The sequence below is a fragment of the Canis lupus genome, chromosome 27, assembly GCF_048164855.1.
Source record: "Canis lupus baileyi chromosome 27, mCanLup2.hap1, whole genome shotgun sequence".
NCBI lineage: Eukaryota > Metazoa > Chordata > Mammalia > Carnivora > Canidae > Canis > Canis lupus.
The window spans coordinates 21,909,048-21,935,811 of record NC_132864.1 but is presented as its reverse complement, the minus strand read 5'-3'; the positions used below and the strand labels follow the sequence as shown (position 1 = coordinate 21,935,811).

The window sequence follows — 26,764 nt, the reverse complement described above, 5'->3', positions numbered from 1 at the left end:
GTATTCTCTAAGAAGAATACACAGCTCTCTGGGACACTAAGATCTTCTAGAACTTTCTCAGGTACAGCATTTTTTCATTAACAGGATCGCCATGAACAGACCCCAAATGATAGGATGAGGCCCAGAAATGTCCCTGGTTTTAAATTTTGAAAGTCAAGATGCACACAGTTCGAGGAAATAAATACCCACTCCAGGAGGTCCCATGGAGAAGCTGGAGGTAGCATAAGCACCTGTTGGAGGTATCACTGCTTATGCTTCCTTCGCTTGGGAAGACACAGATGAACTGTCTAAAGGGAGTGAACTTTATGGGTAGTTGATATTACTTCCCTTTTTTTCCTTAGAAAATACCCCAGCCTTAAAAAAAATATATGACTTCAGTTGCCCCAGTGCTCAAGGCAAAGGGATGCTCTGTACTTCAAGTTTATTGGGAAAATCTGTAAGGCTTGTATAAGAACGTGTCACTCATCCATCTAGAGTAACCCATGGTTCGAGGAGGGATGATTTTGCTCCCAGGGGACATTTGGCAATGTCTGGGGACATTTTTGGTGGCACAATTGGATGGAAGTGCCGCTGGCACCTAATGGGTAGAGGCCAAGGATGCTGCTAACCATCCTGTAAATGCACAGGACAGCTTCCGTAACAAAGGATTATCCAGTCCCAAATGTAAATAGTGAGAGACCCTGCTTTGGAGGAATCTCTGCATCTCTCAGCTTCTAGTTTTCCATACAGGCTTGGGGAGAGAAGGACTGAAATCATGGGGCATTTCTGGGGATGCCAGCAAGGGGCAGTAGAGGATGGTGAAAATCCTGTGTCTGCTCACATCGGGGAGTGATGATGATGGTGGGGGTGGGGTGGACACAGACCTGGCAGCATTGTTAAGGGCCTTGTTTCAAGTTGGCCTCAACTGTGGGAAGCTTTAACAGCAACCAAAGCTCATTTTAAGTGGAAATGTGATATCATGACCATAAATTAAAAAAAAAAAAACAAAAAACAAAACAAAACAAAACAGGTTCACTTGTCATGATTAGAAGGTAATCGCAATATGAATTGAATGAGAGTCATCAAATATCATTGAATATTGGTGAGACGAGCAGCCTGGGAATCAGAAAGCCTTGAGAGAGTCTCGTTGCCATTCTGGGCTTCAGTTTGCACATCTATAAAATGGGATTTGGCCAGAATGGTGTTTCCTGAAAAGTGGTAAGGATAAAACATTTTATGCAGAGGAGAGAATTTGTGGTTATATGCAGAAGCAGTGTTAAATAACAATGAATTGCTTGAAATTAATCCCCTTTTTTCAATTTCCTTTCAATCCATCTAAACACAACCAGGAAAAAGTCTCAGCTTTGGTGCTCACATGTCTTTAACATCTTTTGAACTCTTGCTAATTTTTCCTTTCATGAAAGACAGAGGAGTCCACAGAGTCAGGACATTGGTCAAATTCCAATACTCAGAATTTATTAACATTTTATAATTTCATTGTATTCATCTTATGCTTACCTTCTATTCATGTAAAGTGGTACTGGTTTCCCATTTATAGAGGATTATAGAAGTTTCCTGTTCAAATACATTTATTCAAGTTCTGTGAGTGAATCAATTTAAAAATACTAAAATAAAAGTGAATATATGGTATGCAAAAATGGAAAAGATTATAAAATTAGCAGATATTGTAATATAAGGAAGTCAGGCTATCCTTCTAGGGATGACCTTAAAATTGCTCTGGTTTTTAATTTTGAAGTTAATAATTTGCAAATAAAATGCAAACACCTGTGCTTTAAATATTATCTTAAAATTGCATAGGACTCTTGAAGTGAGCAGATGCTATCCACGAATGCTTCTAGTTTTATTAGCCATTCACCCCTCACTGGACTCATTCACAGTCTTTTTTGTGGGAAGTATTTTTTCTAGACCTTACATAGTACTTGGCACACAGTACATGCTTAATAGGTGCCTATTAGAAAAAAAATGCATGCAATCAAAAATGAAGCTTTCAGTTACTAAGGACAGAAAATCCACCTCAGTCTGGTTTAACAACAACAACAACAACAAAAAACCCCAAAAAACTAAAAAAAAAGAGAAGTGTCCAGAAATAAGGTGGGCTGTGACGTGTTTTGGTCCACAGGTTCAGGGTGTAATCCAGACTCTAACTTCATTTCTCTATAATCTTCTCAGATCTGCCATCCTCTATGTCCTTGTGCTCAGGAAGGCTTGCCTTATTACAGCAAAGTAAGGTGCCCCAGATCTCATACCCACAGACCACAAATCCGGAGGAAGGGATTGTCTTTCCTCCAACATTCCAAGGAAATGTTTTGAGATTCACTCCAATTGGCCAGTTGGACCATTTGGGGTCACACATCAACCCTGGAATCAATCTCTGAGGCCAGAGGGATGGAATTCCCTGCTTGGCCTCTCTTAGGTCACTTGTCCCATGCCTATAGCCAGGAATGGTGTCATCTTCCCCAGAGAAACATGGGTCCCCAAATGGGAATTAAGAGCTGTTGGAGGGATCCCTGGGTGGCGCAGCGGTTTAGCGCCTGCCTTTGGCCCAGGGCGCGATCCTGGAGACCCGGGATCGAATCCCACGTCGGGCTCCCAGTGCATGGAGCCTGCTTCTCCCTCTGCCTATGTCTCTGCCCGCCCCCCTCTCTGTGACTATCATAAATAAATTTAAAGAAAAAAAAGAGCTGTTGGAAAGAAGTGGGAGGAAGAAACAGATGCTCCCACAGCATGGCCACATGATGGATACCCATTCCATCCATGAAAGGCAGAACACACTGATAGAGGGTACACTGGTTCATGATCTCTTTGTTATTTGCCATGACAAGATAAACACAGAAATCAAGGCGAAGCATTAAGAAACTCATAGAGCAATTTAACATTTTTTACAATATCCAAGTGTGTGATAAGTAGATGCATCTTGTTGAACAGAATATAGACCACAAGTCTTAACTTATGAAAGATTGGGAAAATGAATTAATCTTTCACAATAACTTGAGAAGCATTGGTTTAGAAACTGTGCCTTATGGGTTGACTACTCCATTACCAGGTTGGAAAGTCTGAGTTGAAAATCCTAGATTCATGTAATACTAACAGATGTAGGATATTGTGAAATTTGGGTTTGAGTGAGCCTGATGCCAAGATGTTATGAGCATCCTGACTCATCTGGAGCTGTTTCCAGACACCGATAGGTAGGTATTGTGGATCACAAGATGCCAAAGACCTACAGGAAGAAAGCATCAAGGAATTGAGAATGATTGAAAATGAAGTCTGGATTTTCAGGCAAGCTCCTTTCTTTTTTTAAAAAGATATTATTTATTTATCCATGAGAGACACACAGAGAAAGGCAGAGACATAGAGGGAGAAGCAGTCTCCTCCAGTGGAGCCCGACATGGGACACAATCCTGGGTCTCCAGGACCTTGCCCTGAGCTGAAGGTAGACATTCAACCACTGAGCCACCCAGGCATCCCAGGCTAGCTTCTTTTATTAATTCTGATGATGTCCTTACTACTTATTATGAGTTTCTATAGTGACAGGGGAGGTAAAGGGGATTGTGCAAGGTGGCATTGCAGATTAAACTTCACAAAACTTGGCTTAACTTTCCTTGTGGAATTTAGATTTAAACATCTCATTGCTGCTGCCATAATACCATAGGCTTTCTCAAGGACAATAAAACTTCCAAAAGTTCTGCTAGCAAGATTTCCTTTGTCTTCATTCCTCAAAGAACAAGACCCAGTAAGGACAGGTCTTGGTTATGCTAAAGTAATTATTATTTCCTCAGGGCCAGTATTGTAAAGATTGTTCCTTGGATTGAGCCCAAAGGCATTGGTAGGGTTGGTCCCACATTATAGAGGAAGACTGAGCTACTTTTGAAACCAGGGGTAACTGGAAAATGACAATCCTCACAATCCTGAGTTCCAACCAGAGAGATTCCACCCATGTGCAAAGGCAATGTGTCAAAAAGGGCTTCCTATTTCCAGATGAAATAATCTGATGTCAGGTGTTTCCTTGGAAACCCTCTGGAGAGTGGAATATAGATGAAACAAACTTGGCCAAAATATGATGAGTACATGGGATTCATGATACTCTTTTTTTATTTACCTTTGAAATCCCCATAATAAAAAGTTAGAAAAGAGGCCTTAAATTTCCAATTTTCCCTAATATAAATCATACAGGAATTAATATTAGTCACTCAACAAGTAAATGTTGAGAATCAACTATGTACCAGGCCCTTTGGTGCTGATTGGGTGACACTCCCACCCCCGAACCACACACACATTGAGAAAATGGGATAGATTTCTATCTGATCACCTTTTATAAAGTCCACTGGTTGAAAAATCCTGTGAACAAGAAAAAATTCCAATTGGCTATCTAGTTTTTTTTAACTGATAAATATGTTACATGGCATTACATGTCAGGACATACAATGATTGGCCTGATGATTTTTAAGAAAAATCTCTATCGGGGATCGCTGGGTGGCTCAGCAGTTTAGCACCTGCCTTCAGCCCAGGACTCCAGGATCACGCCCTCCAGGTGTCCTGGGACTGAGTTCCACATCGGGCTCCCTGCATGGAGCCTGCTTTTCCCTCTGCCTGTGTCTCTACCTCTCTCTCTTTCTGTGTCTCTCATGAATAAATAAAATCTTAAAAAGAAAAAAGAAAAATCTCTATCACTATTTCTTATATTCCACGTATGAGTGAAACCATATGATGATTGTCCTTCTCTGATTGACTTATTTCACTCAGCATAATGCCCTCCAGTTCCATCTACATCAAAGCAAATGGTGGGTATTCATCTTTTCTGATAGCTGAAAGTGATTTTAAGTGAAAGGGATTATAAGGGAAAGGAGGGGAACTGAGTAGGAAAAATTATATAGAGAGACAAACCATGAGAGACTCCTAACTCTGGGAAACAAAGGGTTGCAGAAGGGAGTGGGTTGGGGGGATGGGGTAGCTGGGTGACGAGCACTGAGGAGGGCACTTGATGGGATGAGCACTGAGTGTTAAACTATACATTGGCAAATTGAATTTAAATTAAAAAAATAAAAATAAATATACCCGACCAAAAAAAAAGAAAAAGAAAAATCTCTAACATGAATATACAAAGTTAACACACAGAAATCAAAAACTGGATGAAAACAGATGGAAGAGGAAAAGAAAACTAAAGTAAAACAAAAATAAAAGAAATACATAATATCCTTTTTGAGATCAGAGAAGCTGTTGCATCCATGAAACAAGAAAAGGATACTACCAAAAGGGACAGTAAGAGTTAAGAATGAGTTACTAAATAATTTAAAAGAACATGGATGTTTTATGATAAATCGCTGAGGGTATATCTTCGTTTTGTGCACTTTTCAGTATGTATATTGTATTTTACAACTGAAAAAGATTAAACGTAGAATAAAATAAATAATACTGCTAAAAAATTTCAATACAGAGTGTATGAGGAAAAGTTGAAAAAATCTACTGTAAGGTGGGCCAAGAGATGGAGACTTAAAAATTAGGAAGGAAGAAGTAAGGACATTAGGGATTTGGTGTAAGAGGTTCAAAATGTGAATAAAAGGAGTTCTAGAAAGAGAATATTTTAAAAACGGAGTAAGATCATTAAATAAACAGTACAAGAAAATGCCCCAGAGCCATAGGATATGAGATTCCAGATTAAGAGGCTCTTTTGAATTATCTCCATCAGAAAGAGGAAAATATATCCACATTAAGCCATACCACTGTGCTGTTTTAAAACAGAAGGGAGAAAAGGAATATCATAAAAGCATCCAGAGGGAAAAAAAAAATCAAAGTACAGGTTACATGCAAGAATCTGAATGGCGGGGATCCCTGGGTGGCGCAGCGGTTTAGCGCCTGCCTTTGGCCCAGGGCGCGATCCTGGAGACCCGGGATCGAATCCCACGTCGGGCTCCCGGTGCATGGAGCCTGCTTCTCCCTCTGCCTGTGTTTCTGCCTTTCTCTCTCTCTCTCTCTGTGACTATCATAAATAAAAAAAAAAAAAAAAAAAAAAAAGAATCTGAATGGCATCGGTTAGCTAACAGTAATATTGGAAGACTGAAATAAATCCATCAGTGCCTTAAAGTGTTATATATATAAAGGTATTATATATATAAATATTATATATAGAGAGAGATGTGGGGGCTGTCGTCATGACATAAGATACTTAAATTCTCATCTTCCATAATAGAAATATAATAGCTAATGCTTCTAATTGATAACCCAATAAATAGAAGTATTGGTATGTTACTTAAAATATGGAGATAAGTACTCGAAAAGACAGCCCAAAGTATTGAAGGTAGGTGCCTTGGTGGAGCAGAATGCAGAAGTGTGTGAGGAAGTAGAAGGGACTTCTGGAAGTTTGTCATCAATTTTGTTACAAATTGGTCTTTATGCACATGCATTATTTTTGTTAAAATAAAAATCAACTTGATTTTTAAATATCCCCTCCAGCTGCTGTGGGGACCACTGCCTGCAGGGAGGGAAATAGAGGCAGAGAAACCAACCCTTGAACCATCACTTTGAGCCTTTCACTTTACCAGTAAAAACATAGAATCACTCACCTTTAGTTGTTGTTGCTGTTATTGTGCTTTTTGGCTTTGTCACTCAGGCACAGGTGGAAATGACATAATTTATTAATCTGCTTTATGAACAGGCTTGGTACTTTGCTGCCTTGGTCAAATCAGGGATCCTGCCATTCCTGAGCTTTCTTCTGTTACTCTTCTTCCCTTGCATTCGGCAAAGATCCCTGCAATGTGAACAGAAGGAATTGAAATTCCAGTCGTGTCTCTCCTCAGTTCGGTCTGATTTTCAGAAATTGCAGTAAATCAGTGGCACTGAAAATTGGCCTATTTTTTTTTCTAGGGATGTTGGTTTGGCTTGATGAGAAAGCAAAAACAAATGGAGTTTATAAATGTAACTAATCAGGAAGTTAAAGAGAGGTTAAACCTAATGGATTAATCAAGTTTTTCTGGAAAGTGGGAAGGAAAGGTGAGAGGGTGGGAGGAAGAATGATGGGGCAGGCTTTTGTCCAGACTGATTGAGTAAAAGCCCTTCAGTGAAATCAGCTCTTTGAGTGTCTTGGGTCTGTCTGTCTGTCTCTCTCTCTGTCCATCCTTGGAGAACGGAGAGGTGCCCAATAGTAGTAGTCTGGCATGCTGAGTGGAGAGAACACGGTACACCTGCTAGGAGACTCAGCTCTGATTTCTGATTCTGCTGCTTACTAATTGTGTGAACTTAGAGATATCCCATCACCCTTTGAGCTGCTATTATGCTTACTGTAAAATGGGGTGAGTTCTCATTTTCCAACATTGTAAGGCTTGTAAAGGTCAACAGAGGTAATTCAGTAGAAAATGATAGCTGGAAATGGAGGTGGGGGACCAGCCAACACTCACAGGACCCTTGGGCAGGAACAAGCATGCCCCAGGTCTAGAGAGAGCAAAGGAGCAAGTGGTACGAGAGGAAGCCAGTGGCTGGGGCTGGAATTTGATGAATCAGTTCAGATGACATTAAGGATTTTCCCTTGAGGGACACCTGGGTGGCTCAGCGGTTGAGCATCTGCATTTGGCTCAGGTCGTGTTTCTGGGGTCCCGGGATCAAGTCCTGCATTGGGCTTCACCCAGAAAGCCTGCTTATCCCTCTACTTGTGTCTCTCATGAATAAAAAATAAAATCTTAAAAATTTCCATTTTTTCAAAGTACTCTTCTAAAACCCAGATATGGGGGATTCCTGGGTGGCGCAGCGGTTTGGTGCCTGCCTTTGGCCCAGGGCGCGATCCTGGAGACCCGGGATCGAATCCCACATCAGGCTCCCGGTGCATGGAGCCTGCTTCTCCCTTTGCCTGTGTCTCTGCCTCTCTCTCTCTCACTGTGTGCCTATCATAAATAAATTTAAAAAAAAAATTAAAAAAAAATAAAATCCAGATATGATTGTTACTTCTCAGGAATCATGGAACTATGGACACTTAATATATGGAGCTTAAAGGACCCTTAGAGGTCTTTTAATCTAGATTTCTTATTTGTTGACTTGGCTTGATGAAAAAGGAAAAGCAAATAAAGTTTTCTGTGGGCCTTCCACAATAAAATATATACTATTCCAGATGTAAAAAGTAGAAGTGCTTTCCTCTGGAGAAGACCCAGAATTTCCAGCAGCTTCTCACAGGTGCTCACCAAAAGTTAAAAATCTCCAGTAACTCTAACTGCCTTGTTTTGTAGACAGGGAAACTGAGGCTTACATGTTCAAGTTCACAGAAAGATTCAGTGGCAGAGCTGGAACACAGTCCCACGCTCTTTTTCTCAGATAGGGCCACCAATTGGGAGTCAGTGGAAGAAATGTGGAGGCTTCATATTTCTGTCCTTGAGGATTGGGTGTCCATTTTCACACAGACTACTCAAATTGGACTCACATCAGTAAGGGCTGGGTTGCAGTTAGTACCCATAAGTAGAAGTCTTAACAGAATTATTAATTATATACATTTCTGTTTACAGGAGAATTATGCTGTTAGCCCCATTAAGCACCATTATCGATGTGTGATCTAATAATTTCAACATAATGAAACTAATATATTTTGGAGGAATAGAAGGAAATATTCCACAACAGCTGCAAATTGGATTATTCTGGACTAGGATATCCTTATGGCAGTGATAGTAATTGTTCTGATTTTTGTCGCATATAATTGGCACGTGCTTTACAGTTTATGTGTCATTTTCACATACCTTATTATCTTATTTTGTTCTTCTAGAAATTTGAGGAGGGAATAAGGCAGAGAAAACAGTGTTCTAGTTGGGAATACTGTGGTTGCAAGCAACAGAAAATTCAACTTCTACTAGCTTAGGGAAGAAAGAAATTGGGGAGGGGGTTGAGAAGACTGTTGGCTCATATAACTGAATTACCCTGGGATATTCTAAATCAAGAATGGTTTGATCCAGGGCTTCATGCTGTCATTAAGGCTCTGGCTTTGTTTCTGGATGATTCTCTCTGCTGCCTTGTTGGCTTCTTTCCCAAGGTTGATTCATTGCAGCCTCCAATTTTTACATCCTTGCATGGCAATGCTGAAAAGGGACACAGATGAATTCTGATAAGTCCCATGCAGGGCAGAGTATTTGTCTATCCCCAAAACCTCAGAAAACTTGTCCTCATGTCTAATTGGTGAGAACTAGGTTAAAGGCTTATCCCTCAATCAATCAGAGTGGGTAACAGGTAATATGCCCTCATTGACTTAAGCCAGTCAGGGCCCACCATAGAGCTGAGGGCAGGATCAAACTGTTGTCACAGTTGAACAATATGCCTAGCAATTCTCTACATTTCTCCACCAACAACTGTGGTGGGGGTGGAGTGACCCACTAAAAAATGTGAATGCTCTGGTGGAAAAGGGGTAAGTGAATTGGAGAAACAACCCAAAGCATCCATTACACAGCAGCTCAGAGAGATCAAGAGGCACACAGACTCTGACTTTGGGGACCAAGATATAAATTCAGGGTTTCTGTCTCAAATCTAATGTTGTAAATGTCAGGCTTCTCTTAGAAACCTGAAATATTATCCAACTGCCCTTCATACTTATCTCCTACCTCTGTTCTTAAAAAACAACAAAACCAAAACCAAAACAAAACAAAACCCACCAGAAAACTCCTGACCATCTTTCTGAGCCAGGAACTTCCTGTCCATGCCCATTCAATACAGAGAGCCCAAACCCCAGATAATAAAGGAAGCGATAGTGTACTTGGCATTGTCTGGAGTGTGGAGGCATTCCAGTGTTGTCACCGGAACTAGCTGTAGGGAAGCAAGTTTCAGGGTTTTGGCTCAAGGACCCCCCCCCCCCCTTCTAAGGTATACAAGTGAATTGTTATGTCACAAATCAAATCACTGTGACTATTACTTCTCCACCTTGGCCACACTGATTTTTCCAGGATTCGAATTCATTTCCATAAAAATCGCTTATGCCTACAGCTCCTGGAATTGGCTAACAGTACATCTAGCTTCCTATGTGGCAGGGAATATTAGCATTTCTATTCTATAAACAAGGGCACTGTGACCCAAAGAGTGAAAGTAGCTCCTCCAAAGTCATTACATTAAGAAAACCCCAGTTTTTCCCTCCTGTGTGTTTCCTTTACTACTCCCACAGAACACTTCACCTCAGACACTTTGGGTCACCCAGTATGTGGTGGGTTTTCTCCACACCAAACAATTCTCCACAACACTGCCTGGGTGTCCTGTGATTTGACTCAATTCTGACACTATCTACCTGAAGATAGTATCAGATCAGATCCCACAGGTTAAGGTCTTGGTCCCTCAAGACTGTCCCCAACTCCACTTCAGATGCCAACCACAAATAGTAGGTCCCCAGGTTACCCACAACTTCTGTCAGACTTGGCTACAAATCAAAGATTCCCATGAGCCCCTCCTCAGGTTCGATTAATTTGCTAGAGTGGCTCACAGAACTTGAGGAAACACTTATGTTTACCAGCTTGTTGGAGGATGTAATAAAGGGTACAGATGAACAGCCAGCTGGACAGATATACAGGGAGAGGTCTGGGAGGATCCTAAGTACAGGAGCTTCTGTTCCTGTGGAGTTGAGGTGCGTCACCCCAGTCAGTATGTGATGTGTTCATCAACCTGGAAGCTCCCCAAACCCCATGCTATTGGGATTTTTATGGAGGCTTCATCACAGAGGCATGATTAATCATTACCTCTATTCCCAGATCCTTTCCCTTTGCTAGACAATGGGAGGAGGGGAGGGAAGAGGGGCTGAAAATTCTAAGCCTCTAATCATGGCTTGGTCTTTCTAGGGAGCAGCCCCCATCCAGGAGCCTTTTTAGAGCGAAAGATGTTCCTCATGCTCTTAGCCTTTAAAATATTACAAGGGTTTTAGGACTCTTGTGTTAGGAACCAGGGGCCAGAGGCCAATATATATATTTTCTATGATCTCATAGCCACTCAACTACTGAATGTTGAAGGTAGGATTTAAGTTCATGTGCGTGGCTCTCACACGCCCTGCTCTTCAGTAGCGCCCAATACAGGGACATGTCTTGGTCTCATTTGGAAGCACAAAGAGACGGTTGATTGCACAATTCTCTCCTGCCTGGATTTGACATCAGAACTCCCTTTCCTGTTGCCCATCACTCATATCCAGGAATAAAAACTGATTGAAAGTCTTGTCCAACAATGTGGCTTTAACAGACCACCTGCTCAGGACACGGAAAGTACAGACAGGAAACATCTGCCTTGGAAATACTGGAGCTTCTGTTGATTGAAATATACAAACAGAAAAGCTGTCCTTGAGTCCAGGGAAATTCTGAGCTGAGATCGTGGTATTATCAGCCATATCCTGCACAGCTGGACGTTGGAGGACGTGGGTGGTGACAAGCATATCCCAGGCCAACTGGGACCCTCTTGGGTCATAATAATAGTCAATCACTGCCAAATATTGTTCCTTGAAGGAGGGAGGAGCCCTTAGGTGTTCTGACAAGTGGGTAAATGAGTTCCTATCGAAAGGAGTAGTGATGGCTTGGCTCACCTCACTTAGAGCCAAGGGTGGTGGTCTCTGGGTAAGCCATGCAGAAAGGCAAACCTGCAGGGCATTTTTATCTGTGTGTGTGTCTGTGTGCATATGCATGCATGCATGTGCACGTGTGTGTGTGTGTGTGTGTGTGTGTGTGTGCTTGCATGCGTGCTCTGAGTCATATCATGGTAAGACTGCTCATTTCACATAAGAATTTGTCACAAGATTCTCTAAAACCTTGACTTTCCCCTGGGGTACTTCAAATAGAATTGGGGTTACAAAATCAATTTGGATTGAGTTATCTACAGACTTTCCATGGTATGCATACCTGTGCACCTCCTCCTTCCTCTTCCTGTCTCACTTTGATCCTTTTATTTAACAAACTTTAGTTGAACACTAGTTGTGGGCCAGATACTGTGCTGGGTATTAGGTAGTCAGAGATGCAGAAGACAGTCTAGGGGTGGGGATGGGTGGGCATCTATAGCCATGGTTTTCTTTTTTTTTTTTTTTTTTTTAATTTTTTTTTTTAATTTTTATTTATTTTATGATAGTCACAGAGAGAGAGAGAGAGAGGCAGAGACACAGGCAGAGGGAGAAGCAGGCTCCATGCACCGGGAGCCTGACGTGGGATTCGATCCCGGGTCTCCAGGATCGCGCCCTGGGCCAAAGGCAGGCGCTAAACCACTGCGCCACCCAGGGATCCCTATAGCCATGGTTTTCAAACAGGGCTGATGCCCCACCTCCTACACTAGGAAAAGTCCAGAGCATCTTTGGCCATCATAACTTGGGGAGAGGTGCTACTGACCTCTGATGGGGGAAGGCCAGGGGTGCTGCTCAACATCCTGCAATGCACAGGACAGTCCCACACATGAAGTGTTATCTGGCCACAAATATCAATGGTGCTGGGGTTGAGAAATTGGATCTACAATATGATGGGAGAAAGAATTGGACAATGCTATGTTCGGTCCTGGCTCTGACTGTTGCTGGCAGAAGGCCTTGAGTGAGTCCCTTGACGTCCTTGAGTCTGTTTCCCATCTGTCAAAGGGAATGAAAATGGAATGATTGAAAGAAGTGTAGGCATGAATCATGCCCTTCATTACCTAGTACCCAAGAAACAATAGCCACTTGGCTTCTCTAGGCCCAGGCCTCAATGGACTAGAAGCTACCAGTGGGCCCTGGTGAAAGTGAACTCTATAGATATCATTTATCGCAAGAGGATGCCAAAGGGGCTGCCATGCTCTTTTCCCTTCCTGGCCTCATTGCAACCTGTAGCTATACATGGATTTGTACACATCACGGTTTAATGCCCCTGTCTTCTACTAGATCATAAACTCCATGAGAGCAGGGACTGTGTCTTCTGTTCTTTCTGTATTGCCAGCACCCTACAGGGTCTGGCCTTATGGTGTGTGTTCAGTAATGGAACCAGACTGCCTGAGTTGAAATCCTGGCTTCTCCATTCATTAGCTGCGTGATCTTAGGCAAATTATTGAACCTTTCTGTGCCTCATTTTCCTCCTTTATAATATGGGACTAGTTTCTCCCATCAAGGGTTGTGGAGAAGGGTAAATAAGCTGCTATTAACCAGTTGAGGGCCTGGCACCTGGTTAGTGCTTATGAGGGTTAACGATTACCGTCATTACTTTGTTACTGTCTTAAAGGTAATTAATAACGCTGCGCTGTTACGGATGCCGGCATAGCACACAGGCATGAGCCTGCCTCTGCCTTCGGGGAGCATTTGTTTCTGTGAATCATTTGGAGAAAGATCCGAGTTTGCAGAGAGGCCGGCAGCTCACCTAAGCAGAAAAGTAGAAGCCAAAGTGATTTCTTGCTGGAGGTTCACAGAGGCCCCCTGGGTCACCGAACAGCCTTTCTCTCTCGCCTGGAAGAAATGAAAATTGATTTGAAGCTTGTCCCATCTGAAAAGGTCTGTCGGTAGCCAGCACCACTGCATGTTGTCAAGGATGCTTTGGGTTTCTGGGCCAGGGAGGAAGTGATTCACGACGATTCGCTTTCCCAGGGAGCGAAGCAGACCCAGCGGAGACACAGAATGAGGTCCCAGGGGCCTGCTGGGCTGGCCTGCTTCCCTGGATAGCAGCAAGAGAGGAAAATTGAAGGGCTGCTAAGAACTGATAAACCAGGAGAGGAGACCCACTGAGAACAAAATCAGAGGATAAGGCTGCTGGGAATATTGTGCAGAGGAGACAGAGGATCAGAGCGCCCAAGATGGTGCAACTGCAACAAAAACAATGATAATATTTCCCACTAATTGAGTGCCTGCTATGTGCCGGACATTCAGGTGATGGATGGATATGTGATGCTCCTGATGACCCTGTGAGACCGCATAACCCGTGTGTGGCAGGCCTCATCGCCCTGTGGATGGTGAAAGAGATCACACTTTCTGTATTCATTCATACCTTCCTTTAGTCATTCAACAAGTGTTTACTGGGCACCCAGCATACAGCAGGCACTGTTCTGGGTACTGGGAACACAGCAGAAGAGCAGATGGACCAGGAGCCCATGCCCCCTGCCCTCGCTGGCATTCCTGAGGGCTAAGGGACCACTGAGGCTAACAAATGAGTCCATCTTTTGTGTCAGGCAAGGAGTGGTGGGAGAAGGGGAGAGCACAGGATGGGGGTGGCCTTTGTCGGGGTAGGGTGAGGTTGCAATTTGCAATTTTAAGGAGTCTGGTGAGGGAAGGACTGCCTGACATCTGAGCAAAGACCTGAAAAAGGCAGTTATTTGGGTTTCTGTGACAATTCCGGTGTGTGTGGTTGGCGGCTCCAAAACGTCACCAAGCGATTCTCAAACATCAGGAGGATATCTGAGAAGTCAACTTGATTCTGACGCTGTCTACCAGGGATTCCACAGGCTAAAGGCTTGGTCCCACGGCACTGCCCCTTCCACCTCCTCTTTCGACTCCAAGTGGAAGTTCAGGTTGTTACCCGCACATTGGTGCACTGCCTATAAACTGGAGGTTCCCAAGTCCTCTTCCTTGGGTTTGACCAATGTGCTAGAGTGGCTCACAGAACTCAGGGACATTTTACTTACTAGATTACTGGTTTATTATGAAAAGATCTAACTCAGGAACAGACAGTTGGAAGAGATGCATAGGGCAAGGTATGAGGAGAGGGTGTGGAGTTTCCATGCTCTTTCCAGGCACGCCACTCTCCCCAAATCTCTGTGTGTTTACTAATCTGGACGTTCTCTGAATTCTTCCCTTTTGGATTTTTACAGAGGTTTGTTTCACTACATAGGCACAGTTGATCAATGTGTTGACCATTGGCGATTGATTCAAACTCCAGCCCCTCTCTGCTTTCAGGAAGTTATGGGTGGTACCGAACGTTCTATTCCTCTAATCATATGGTTGGTTCTCCTGACAAGCAGCCCCCATCTTTAGGTGGGGGGGGGGGTCCCAAAAAGCTCATTAACATAACAAAAGCACCTGTATCTCTCTCATTACCTAGGAGATTGCAAGGGTTTTAGGAGCTCTGTGACAGAAATGAAGACCAAATATTGATTTCTTATTATAAATTACAATATCACAAGTAAAAAATGAGCCATGTGCAAATTTTGGAGAAGTGTATAATAAGAAGAGAAGAATGGCAGGTGCAAAGGCCCTGTGGTATGTTTGGAGACTAGAACAGAAGCCTGTGTTCAGGAGCATAGTGAGTGAAGTGGAGAGTCGTGATGGGTGGGACCAGAAAAGACACAGGTATTAGATCATTTGGGCCTCATGGCCATTGTAAGGACTCTAGCTTTTATTCTGAATGAAATGATCCATTGCAGAATCTGGAGCTGACAAGATTCTAACTTAGGTTTTAACAATTCTTCTTGCTGCTGTGTTGAGAAGTCTGTGGGAGGTGAAAAAGGAAACAAGAGACCAGTCAGGAAGCTCCTGCAAGGATCTGGATGACAATGGTGGCTCAGACCAGGTGGCAACAGTGGGGCTAGTGAGAAGTGGTGGGATTCCATATCCATCCTGGGTTGGCATGAGTCCCAGCCTACTCATGCAGTATAGTAAGGCTCTTGTCTTGTGCTCTCCAGCTCTCACCTGTGCCCAGGGGCCCAAAAGGCAGGTGTACGCAACATGTGCCATCAGACTATTCTATTCCATTCTGGTTCCACATGTCCTCAGTCACTGAAGCCACTCAGAGTGGTGACGTGGCCACCACTGTGCTCATTATGAGAACCTCAACATCATGTCAGGGAGGCACCTCAAAGCTAGTGGTCTTGGGGATGCCGGGGTAGTACCACGTGCCATGCAGTGACAAGGAGAAAGGCCTCTGGGCCTTACAGCTATTCTGTTTGTGCCCGTGTGGCACAAAGACTGTCATCAATATTTCTATCAGCTTCTGGCTGGTTCTTCCTCCCTCTCTTGACATAGGAGCTCATTCTAGGCCTTGGATTCCGTTTGCTCCCTCTTTCTCCTCAGTTAACCCCATCCTGCTTCTCTGGGTGCAACCAAAACAAGATTCTAGAGGAGAGCAGAGAGAGAGAGAGAGAATGAGAGAAGGGAAGAGAGGGAAGATATATGTGTCATAGGTTGGGAGCTGAACAAAGCAATGTGTGCCAACTCAGTGTTGACACTGTTGTTCCAGTTTACAGGTGAACAGATAGGAGCTCAGACAGGTTGGGATGCCTGGGTTGAGCCTTCGGCCCAGGTCGTGATCCTGGGATCCTGGGATCGAGTCCCAGTTTGGGCTCCCTGTAGGGAGCCTGCTTCTCCCTCTGCCTGTGTCTCTCATGAATAAATAAATAAAAATCTTAAAAAAAAAAAAAAAAGAAGAAGAAGAAGCTCAGACCGGTTAAGTGATTTGCCCCAGGCCATCTCTTGTGTATGCAAGCTCTCTAGTATTCCCTTTTCTTCCTCAATACAAAAACCTCAACCCCATAGTGCCCATTCCGCCCCGCCCCCCAAATCCAAAATGGCAAAATACCATTTCCTAATAGAACAGAATATTTAGAATTGAACATTTGCATTTCACACCTTGGCTGTGCAGTGCCTGTCACTCATAGCAGACAGTCGTTAGAGAAAGCCAGCCTTGAATCACCTAGGAAAGGATCATACTTTCCAAGATAAAGAATTGTGATCCATGCAGTTCATGGGGGCATAGGGAGGGGCAGGCAGGTTTTGATGATAAAACAGAATATTTGAAATTCTAAAAAACTGGAGGAAGGATGTCTGATTACCAACCTCCTGTCCACTCACCAGACTGGAGCTGCCTGGAAATTTGGGGATTCTGGTCCATCATCTCAACAGACCGTAAACTCCACGAGGTTGTGAACGATGCCTTTAAAAAGTTCTTTTTCCCTACAGGATCTTGAAAATAGTTAGACGCTTTATACAAAGACAGGCAGATTCCAGTTAGTACTAACAGCCCATGTTTACTGAGCACTTGCTTTTTTTCCGGAAACCACATTAAGTGCTTTAGTAATCATTACCTCAATAAATCCTTAAAAAGAAAAAGAAGGGCAGCCCGGGTGGCTCAGGGGTTTAGCGCCGCCTTCAGTCCAGGGCGTGATCCTGGAGACCCGGGATCGAGTCCTGTGTCCGGCTCCCTGCATGGAGCCTGCTTCTCCCTCTGCCTGTGTCTCTGCCTCTCTCTGTGTCTCTTGTGAATAAATAAACAAAATCTTAAAAAAAAAAAAAGAAAAGAAAAGAAATGCAAAGCCCAGATGCTCAGATGGTAAGTGCTATTATTATATTATATTATATTATATTATATTATATTATATTATATTATATTATTATGATCATTTCAAAGAAGATGAAATGGGGCTCAGAAAAGTTGAGTAAATAAAGCCCAAAGTCACAGAGGTCCTGGAGGGGTGAAGTATCTGAACCCAGCTATGGGGGCTTCTGTTATTCTGACAGGATGCTGACCTTGGAGTCCATTAGGTGTGGGTCAGAGCCCCAGCCTTTCTCTTACCTGCTGTGTGACCTTTGGCAAGTCACTTACCCTTTCTGAGCCATATTTCCCTCATCTGCAGAGTAGAAGTAGTAAGACATCTCATCGAGTTGGTGAGAAACGGAAAAAGAAAATACAGAAGGTGGCTGGCATTGTGTTTGTCAACAGTGGCCACTCTGAAGAGCTAGATCTCTCTCAACACTTAACAAAAATTGATTGCGAGAAGAACTATTTCCCTTTTCCAGCACGCAGAGGGTTAACTCAGAACCTCAGGCTGTTAGCATTTCTCTAATCTTGGTGCTAATTATGTACAGAAATCATTTTGCTTCTGCCACGTATAATGAAAACGATTGTACAGAAATGGAATTTATCATGCTATGTGTTATGAGAGGTTTTGTTTTTTTTTTTTTAAATACTACCTCAATTTCCCCCACTTTTCTTCATTTCCCCCTCTCCTTGCCAGATAATCAAATACAAAAGTTATATTAACCTCCCAACCACTTCAATTAAAATGCTCATCCAAAATTTGAAAACAATTAAAAAACCCATTATCTCAGATTTAACGTTCTCTGATTCCGTGTCTATTTTCTGCCACAGCATAAACGGCAGGTAACATTATCGCAGTAGGTGCCTTCTAGAAAGCAATGTCTCATTCTCTGCCAGTGGGTCCCACGGCTGCTCTCCCAGCACAGGCCTTATTAAAAACCCACACACCCTGGTGTACTTTGTCATGTCCAAATGCATCAAAATAATTGATTGTTTTTAATGAGCCCTCCATCTGTCTTATTTTCTTCTGTCTTTCTCGGTAGTGGGTTTCAGAGAGAAGAAAGGATAGGCTCCACTCTTGGGAGGTCATGGACTCAAAGATGGGAGGGTCTCTGACTTGGATCTGCCCCCCAGGGGTTCTGAGTTCTCTGATGAAATTAGAAATAGTTTTCCCAGAGAAGACCTTGCCAGGAAGTGCGTTAGGGGTTATAGTTAGGGGCTGCAAAGGACACCAGAGCCATTATCGATCCAGCTTAGAAGAAAGCAGCGTCTTCAATCAGTCCTTGTGTTTTAAGTTTGGGTCAACAAACATGTATTGAGTCCCTGCTGTATACTAAGACACCATGTCAGACAGTGGAGACATGGTCTCCAAGATCTAGAATCAATCAAAATATTCCTTGCATCAGACATATTCATACACTACTGGTGGGAATATACCTTTTTGCAACCTTCCTGAAGTGCAACGTAATGATATCTATCAAAAGATTTAAGAGATGTGCATGCCCGTTCACCCAGCAATTAGCCTTCTAATCATTTATTATAAGAGGATAATCACTTAATATGTTTGAAGATTTAGCTACAGCTGTTTTCTTTGCAACATTATTTGTAAAAGCAAAGGAAAAAAAAATCTTGAAAAGCCTAACTGTCAATGACAAGGAATTACATAAATTAATGACGGCATATCCTTAGAATCAAATAATTTAAAAGCATACTTGAGAGGAATATGTATTGGATGGTAAAAAGTCTATGATATACTGTTAAGTGAAAGAAACCAAATAGGATAGCAAGTAGTATGATCTCAGTTTTATGGGGGGAAAAATATATATATATAGCACCACTCTGAGAAGATGAGAATAAGGGTTATTTTTACATTCTTTTCTGAGCTTTTTCTGTTCTGATTTTTTTTCTGTTCAGAAAAGAAAAAGTTATTTCCAAAAGGGATATGTGTGAATTGCAGCCAGAAATGGAAGAGGAACATTTGGGAATTGAAGCCGCTTTAGGAGCTAGCTGGGTCCTCTTCCGGCACGGCTTCTCTTCTGTGTTCTTCCTTACTCACTGTGTCTTCCGCTTGCCCACTGTTCTGCTTCCTCAAAGCCTCTTCCAGCTCCTGGTCCATCAGAGCCTCCCCAGCTGGAGACCCACCCTGATACTTCAATGCCAATGTCTGACTCTTTCAGCCTCTGGATATAGCTTAGTCCACACTTCCAGGAGAGAGACTGTGAGTGGCCTGACTCCTCTCTTTCTGACCAGGCTGTGGCCTGTGTCACCAGCCAGTCTATATGGTCAGGTGGGGTAGGTCGAATCAGGTGTGGTCTAATCATTGGGCTCAGAGCAAGGTTGTCCAGAGCCATCTCTTAACGAGGGGATGGGGGAGAGGTATTTGCCTTTATGAGGCTCTGTGGCTGGGCAGCCACAGTGATAGACATCTTCAGCACAATGGTCCAATCGAAGAATTTGAGTAATTCAGAGCCCACACAACCACAGGGGACCAGATCCTTATGTTTCTGTACTATACTTTGATCAAATAAATTAAATCATTATTGATCCTGGTGACCTTTGGCCTGACATCACAGCTTACACAATATCAGGGGGAGGGCATATAGCATGAGTATCTGACCTAGGCTTTGTTCAAGCTATAGATGCAGACAAGGCAAAATCACAACTGGATCATGATCAGGGAATTAGAGCAGTAGAGCCTTCCATGATTATCATAATAATAACAGCACCATGTTTCATACAATGGCATAGTTTACTACACGCCAGACACCGATCCTCCTGGGTGTCATCCTGGTAACTCCTTGAGCAACCTTACAGCCTAGGTACCTGCTGGTAGTTCCATCTCATAAATGAGGAAACCAAAAGTTGGGGAGTTGAAGCAACTTTTCTCAGGCGTAGCTGGATCAGAATTCAAGCCTAAGCCTTTTCTAATTTCAAATCCTGCATCTGTCACTACCTCTCCATACCACTTAAATAATTTCTGTCCCAATTCCTTATTCTGGAATAATTAGCAATAACTATTGCCACTTCTTGACATTCCCTGGCTTTTAAGCCAGAGCAAGATAAAGTTCTGGCTCAATTTGTCCCAGATCAGACAAGCCACAGAACTGTAATAATTAGAATGCTTTTTGTTAATAGATAATGAGAATCCAACCAAACTGGAAATTCATTAGTCCAACCATTGAACAGTCTTATGCTTCTAGTGAAGATGAAGTAACATGGATGGGAGTTATCCTCCTGCCTGAGGCAATAAAAAAAATAGATGTAAAAATATGCTACAATGATTTTCAAGCTATTTGGGGCTCAGGAAACAAAAGACAGTGACCTGTGGGAAGCAGGAAACTAATGAGGTGAGTCCTAGGGGTCCCCCAGTGTTCCATAAGTTTCCAGGTTACAGTATGGGCAGGGGGGAGCCTGATGAATCCCCCAGAATTGAGAATACAGAGCTGAGAGTCTAGGGAATCCACAGTCGTTAGAGTTTCTAGTTAAGGAGAGATGAGAGCCACACAGAGAACTTCAGAGATGAAGGAGGTACTGATCAATCCATGAGTGCAAGGAAAGAACCACCTGTGAGGATTAGAGATAACAGCACTAGACATCCACATTGGATTGAGCCAGTAACTGTCCCCACTGGACTGCATGGAAAACCTTAGGAATCTCAAGACACCGGAGAGAGTACAGAGGGATCTTGTCTCATTGGTAGGGAATAATTAGCTCTAGGCTGAACATGTTGTCCATAAAAATCTATCTATAAAGTGGAATTCCCCATAGCTGGGATATTTAATGATATGCATTTTTTCACCCAAAATCAGAAAGAAGATAGAGATCACTATCATCTCTTCTGTTTAACAACATCCTAGCCAATGAAATAAGGCAAGACAAAGAAATAAAAGGCATTCAGATTAGAAAGGAAGAAGCAAGTGATCTTCATTTTTAGACAACAGGACTATCTGTGTAGAAAATCCTATGCAATCTGCAAAAAAGCTAATATATCTAATAAGTGAGTTTAGCAAAGAATTATTAATAACAACAAAGAATTGTCTGGCCCAACATGTCAATAGTATGAAAGTTCTAGAAGAAACTCTGCTTTGGAAGAATATGTAAGAGGAAATTTTGGGGGCACCTGGGTGGCTCAGTCTGTTAAGTGTCTACCTTCAGCTGAGGTTATGATCCTGGAATTTTCAGTTTGAGCTCTGTATTGGGCTCCCTGCCTAGTGAAGAGCCTGCTTCTCCTCTCTCTGCTTCTCCTCCTACTTCTCTCTCTCTCTGTCAAATGATAAAATTCTTAAAAAAAAAAAAAAAGAAGAAGAAGAAACTTTTGTGACCTTGGTTTAAGCAAAACATTCTTAAACATGACATAAGCACAATCTATGAAAACAAATGAACAAACTGGACTTCATAAAAATTAAAATCTTCTGCTAGCCTGATGGGGCTGCTATAACAAAATACTACAAACTGGGTGACTTATAAATAAGAGAAATTTATTTCTCAGTTTTGGAGGCTGGAAGTCTAAGATCAAGGTGCCAACAGATTCAGTGTCTGGTGAGGACCCACTTCCTGGTTCATAGACTGTACTTCCTCCTTGTGTCCTCCAAGTGTGAGGGTGGAGAGGGAGCTCTCTGGGCTCTCTTCCATAAGGGCACAAATCCCATTCATCAGGGCTCTGTCCTCCTGAATTTATCACCTCCCAAAGGCGCTTAGGATTTCAACATATGGATTTTAAGGAGACATAAATGGTCAGTTCATTGCATGCTCTGCAAAGGTACTGTTAAGAGAATGAAAAAATAAGCCACAGACTGGAAGACAATATTCGCAAATCATATACATCTGATAAAGGCTTTGTTTTTGTTTTTGTTTTTAAGATTTTATTTACTTATTCATGAGAGATACACAGAGAGAGGCAGAAACCTAGGCAGAGGGAGAAGCAGGCTCCATGCAGGAAGCCCAATGTGGGAATCAGTCCCAGGACCCCGGGATCATGCCCTGAACCAAAGGCAGATGCTTAACCACTGAGCCACCCAGGTGTCCCTGATAAAGGCTCTGTACTCCAATTATATAAAGAACTCTCAAAACTCAATAATAAGGAAACAAATAATCCAGTTAAGAAATGGACAAGCTTTGAACAGACAACTCACCACAGAAGTATGTTTGAGTGTATTTTGCTGAGCTTACTTGCCATAAGTAAGCTCAGCAAAATACACTCAGCATCATTAGTTGTTAGGAAAAAGCAAAGTAAAAAACCCACAAGATGACATTACACCTATTAGAATGGCTAAAATTCCAAAAACTGACCCTACGAAGCACTGATGAGGAGTGGAAGAAATTGTAACTTCTCTTATATGCTGCCAGTGGCAACGTAATATTGCACAACTATTTTGGAAATCAGTTGGGCAATCTTAAAAAAAGTAAATTATACCTATTCTATGATTCAGCTACTGTACTTCTAGGTATCTACCTGAAAGAAACGAAAGCATAGGTCCATATAAAGACTTACACACAGTGCTTGTGGCAACCCTAATTCTGAGAGCCCCAAACCCAAGTGTCCATCATCAAGAGGTGAATGGATAAGCCAACTGGGATATCCATATGATGGTATACTGCTTAACAATAGAAAGGAATGAAGTGGTGATACACACAACAGAGATGAACCTCAAAATAATTGCGCTGAGTGGGAGAAGTGAGACCAAAAAAAAAAAAAAAAGGTAAATACTGTGTGATTCTTTATATAAAATTTAGGAAATGTAAAGCTTATCTTTAGTGACAGAAAGCAGATCAGTGATTGACCAAGGCGGGAGGGGGGGGAGGATTAAGAGAGGTAGAAATAAATTTGGGGGAGGATGATAGATAATGCTCTTTTCTTGATTGTGGTAATGTTTTCACTGGCGTGTACATACATTAAAATCTCAAACTGTACTCTTTAAATCTGTGCTGGTTATTGCATATTATACCTCAATAGAGCCCTTAGATTAAAAAAAGAAAAAGTGTGAATACACAGATTTGAAAAAATTGGTTAACAGAGTAATTCTGGCTCCAAGAGTATCTGGAGGAAAAAAAAAAAAAAGAGCTCACACGGTATCTTCTTTTTGTAATGTCCCTTTCTCTGGTTGCTCGGCCTCTCCCAGAGGGGCTCTTCTCATGTGGCCAACAGGGCTGCCACAACTCCTGGACTTCATCTTTCTACATTCAGATCCAGAGAAAAGAAATCGATGTGCTTTCCCCAGCGATCTTCCCTAACCTCTGAAACTCTCTTTAATTGGACCAGCTTAGGTCACAAGCCCATGAACACAGCAACCAAGCAACCAGGAGACTGCGATGCTCTGAATGCCTCAGATCCAAGTCCTTGGAGTGAGAGCGGAAAGGGGATGGATTTCTAAAGCAATTCAGGACTGTGGTCCCAAGAAAGGCAATGCAGACTGTGATGATCAGACCTCTGGCTACAGGAAGCAGGGTGGATGGGGGCCTCAGCAGCTGTGCTCTGAAACCTGCCACCTTGGTGGTGTGGAGGTGCTGTCTCCCTGGGGCTGCTCCCAGGCAGCGGCTGAGTGCAGAAGGAACACTAAGGCAGGCCCATTCCAGGAGACACAGGCCTCCCCTCACAGGTGCCTTTGCCTCATGGACTCCCCAGGGGCCTTGCTGAATGGCCCTTACACCCTTCTTTCTTTACTCCTCTCTACCCCTCACTTGACATCCGTCCTGCACCAAGGTGACGGCTCTCCCAGCCTCTCCTGGCTTCTCAGAGCTTCCCTTCCATTTCCCCTAATAAATCTCTTGCGTGTTTAACCCCATTTAGCATCTGCCTTTTTTGGAACACCCGGATTAACACAAGTGCCAGGGAGGCAACTAACAAATCTCTACCTTTAATCAAAAGTTCTAAGTTTTACTTGGTATGTTCTTCTCCCATATTTTATTTGACTTGTGGCTTTGGTTACCGAAACTGCTGGGGACGCAAAAGCCTTGAAGTTGATATAACAATATTGACTTATTGGCTGATAACCCTGCCTTCTATTTGCCAAGCACTCAATGATTTACAAGGCCTTTTATGGCACATAGCTTCATCTGAGCTTTACAAAAATGCAGTGAGGCAGGTGGAATTATTTGATGTTAGTCATAGGAGACTGATACTCTGAGAGGTCAAAATGAATTGTTTAAAGTCCCATAGATTTATGTCACTACTGTGCCTAAAAAATTTTCAATAGCTCCTTGCTGCCTTCAAAATAAACACCAAGCCATTAATGTGATACAAAACTGCCCTGTGCTTTGGCACTAGACATATTAAGCTATGTTCAGGGTCCCAAGAAGGCCACCTGGCCTTTGCACGTGCTGTTCCGTCTTCCTGAAATTCCTTTCTATGGCCTCTTCTGGTATCAAGTAATTCTCTTCCTATAAGAAGATATTCTTTAAGACTGGATCATGTGTCCCTTGGGTTCCCCAGCAACCTGTACTTATCCATTTCATAGCATTCTGCAAAATATATAGTAACTTATACTGTAACATATACCATAATTGCCACTAAGTAGGGCTGATAGTCATCAGTTGCCAGAGGAAGAAACAAAATTAGGGAAGTGGAGTGTATTAGTCAGAGTTCTCCAGAAAAACAACCAGAAGGAGATAGGCAGATAGATAACATAAGGAATTGGCTTGCACAATTATGGAGGCTGAGAAGTCCCAGGATCCACAGTTGGCAAGCTGGGGACCCAGGAGAGCCGATGTGTGATTCTAGTCTTGAGTCCAAAGGCCAGAGAACCAGGAGAGCCAGTGATACATTTCTAGCCTGAAAGCTGCTAGGCTTGAGATCCCAAAAAAGCTGATGTTTCCATCCAAGTTTGAAGACTGGAGAAAGACTAATAGCTCAAACAGTCAGGCAGGGAGAAGTTCCGTCTAACACAGATTTTTCTTCTATTCAGGTCTTCAGTTGACAGAATGAGGCCCACCCACACTGGGGAGGCCAATTTACTTAACTGAGTCTACTGATTCAAATGTTCATCTTATCCAGAAACACCTTCATAGACACATCTGGAATAATGTCTGGCGAAATGTTTGAGCGCTCAGTGGCCCAGTCAGGTAGACACATAACATGAAACACCACGTGGAAAAATTGCTCAAGGTTGCATGACAGCTGGTGGCAGAGCTGGAGCACAAAGTCTGTCTCCAAGGATCTTTTTATACAGACATGTTACTGTCCCTTTGGAAAAGACAGCCATGGGCTGGTGACACCTACATGATCCATCTGAAGTTCCTGTATTTCTTAAGGATGTACAGGTACCAGGCTGTATGCTTGGCATTTTACTTACATCCCCATGACCTTGGACTGTCATTGTCTACAGATGCATGGACATTTGTTGAGTGAACAAATCACATTTGCCACTGATTATGGGATTCAAACCCAGGACCGTCTGACTCCACAACCAGTGCCTCTTACATTGCATTGTCCTTCTCGAAAAGGAGAGCTTGTTGTTCCAACCTCTGATTTCTTTTCTCCTGGAAACATGTCCTCCTGGGGCATGACTTTGTCTCTCCAGATGGCCGCAGGCTGGGCGGTACCCATTGCCAGGTCCAGGAACTTAAAATCACAGCTGCCCAGGACCATGCCTAGTGAGGAGGCATCATTATCCCTTTGCCAAAACTGATTTCCCCAGAGCTCCATGGTGCTGCTGAATAAGCAGGCAAGCAGACCTTGAGTGCAGGAGCCTGACCACACACCTTGCAGGTCAGCTGGCATTCACTCTGGGCCTTTCTACCCAGGTTCCCTAGATGCACAGGGATGTGCTGGGTCTGCAATGCCAAGTGGTAGCTCTGTTGAGGAGATTTGTATTTTTTTGTTTCTCTTCTCTGTTTAAATCTCAGCAGCAGCTGCTCCTCTGTCCATGGCAGGTTCTGAGTGTCTCAGAGAGGCATCAATATTGACAGATGAGGCCTCACCACCCAGCAGGGGATGCAGTTTCAGAAGAGGAGCTGAGCAAGCTCATTAGGATGGTTTCTCAGTACCCTTTGGCAGCCCCAATTACCTGGCTCTGAGCAACATGAATATGGATCAGTGAGAGGAAAGGGATCATGTGGATTAGGGTGTTTTAAAAAAAACAACAACAACACAGAGACAGTATAGAGTAGGCTTTTAAGGTCAGTACTTTTGCAGTCAGAGAGACCTGTCTTCCAATTCTGTCTCTGCCCTTTGCTACCCATGTGACCTCAGGAAAGGGCATTCAGCACTCTGAACCTCAATTCCTTTATCTGTAAAATGATCCTCATGATAATAAGTACTGCAAAGGTATGTTGTTAGGATCACATGACTTCATGTATTTAGGACAGGGCCTTGCATACTCTGAATGTTCAATAAATGTAACGGTTCCTACTGTTCCATCTAGAAATGGTCACATCCAGAGCAGCTGGTTTCTCTCCTAAGTGTGAGGAAACCTTTTCCAAGAGTCTCCCTGCAGACTTTCCCTTATGGTTCATTGGCCAGAATTGAGTTATATGCTCACTCCTGGGCCAGTCACTTGCTGGAGGAACAGTACTTCTATTACTGGCCTCAACCAGTGCTTGTCAGACAAAATTAGGTCATGTGACCACTCCTGATTGGCATTCAGTTGAAGATTACCAAGCAT

The 26,764-nt window shown here is 42.9% G+C and overlaps 2 long non-coding RNA genes across 2 annotated transcripts; both read right to left on the bottom strand.

The window, feature by feature from the left end:
- Positions 1–447: 447 nt before the first annotated feature.
- On the bottom strand, positions 448–9,805 carry LOC140618984 (uncharacterized). Its single transcript, XR_012018958.1, has 4 exons — positions 9,713–9,805; positions 8,886–9,044; positions 6,558–6,742; positions 448–1,187 (listed from the first exon to the last, which is right to left on the bottom strand). It is a non-coding gene; the product is annotated as an uncharacterized lncRNA (long non-coding RNA).
- A 2,395-nt stretch (positions 9,806–12,200) lies between these two features.
- Positions 12,201–16,808, bottom strand: LOC140618983 (uncharacterized). The gene is made up of 3 exons (XR_012018957.1): positions 16,700–16,808; positions 13,284–13,369; positions 12,201–12,526 (listed from the first exon to the last, which is right to left on the bottom strand). It is a non-coding gene; the product is annotated as an uncharacterized lncRNA (long non-coding RNA).
- Between the last annotated feature and the right edge of the window lie 9,956 nt (positions 16,809–26,764).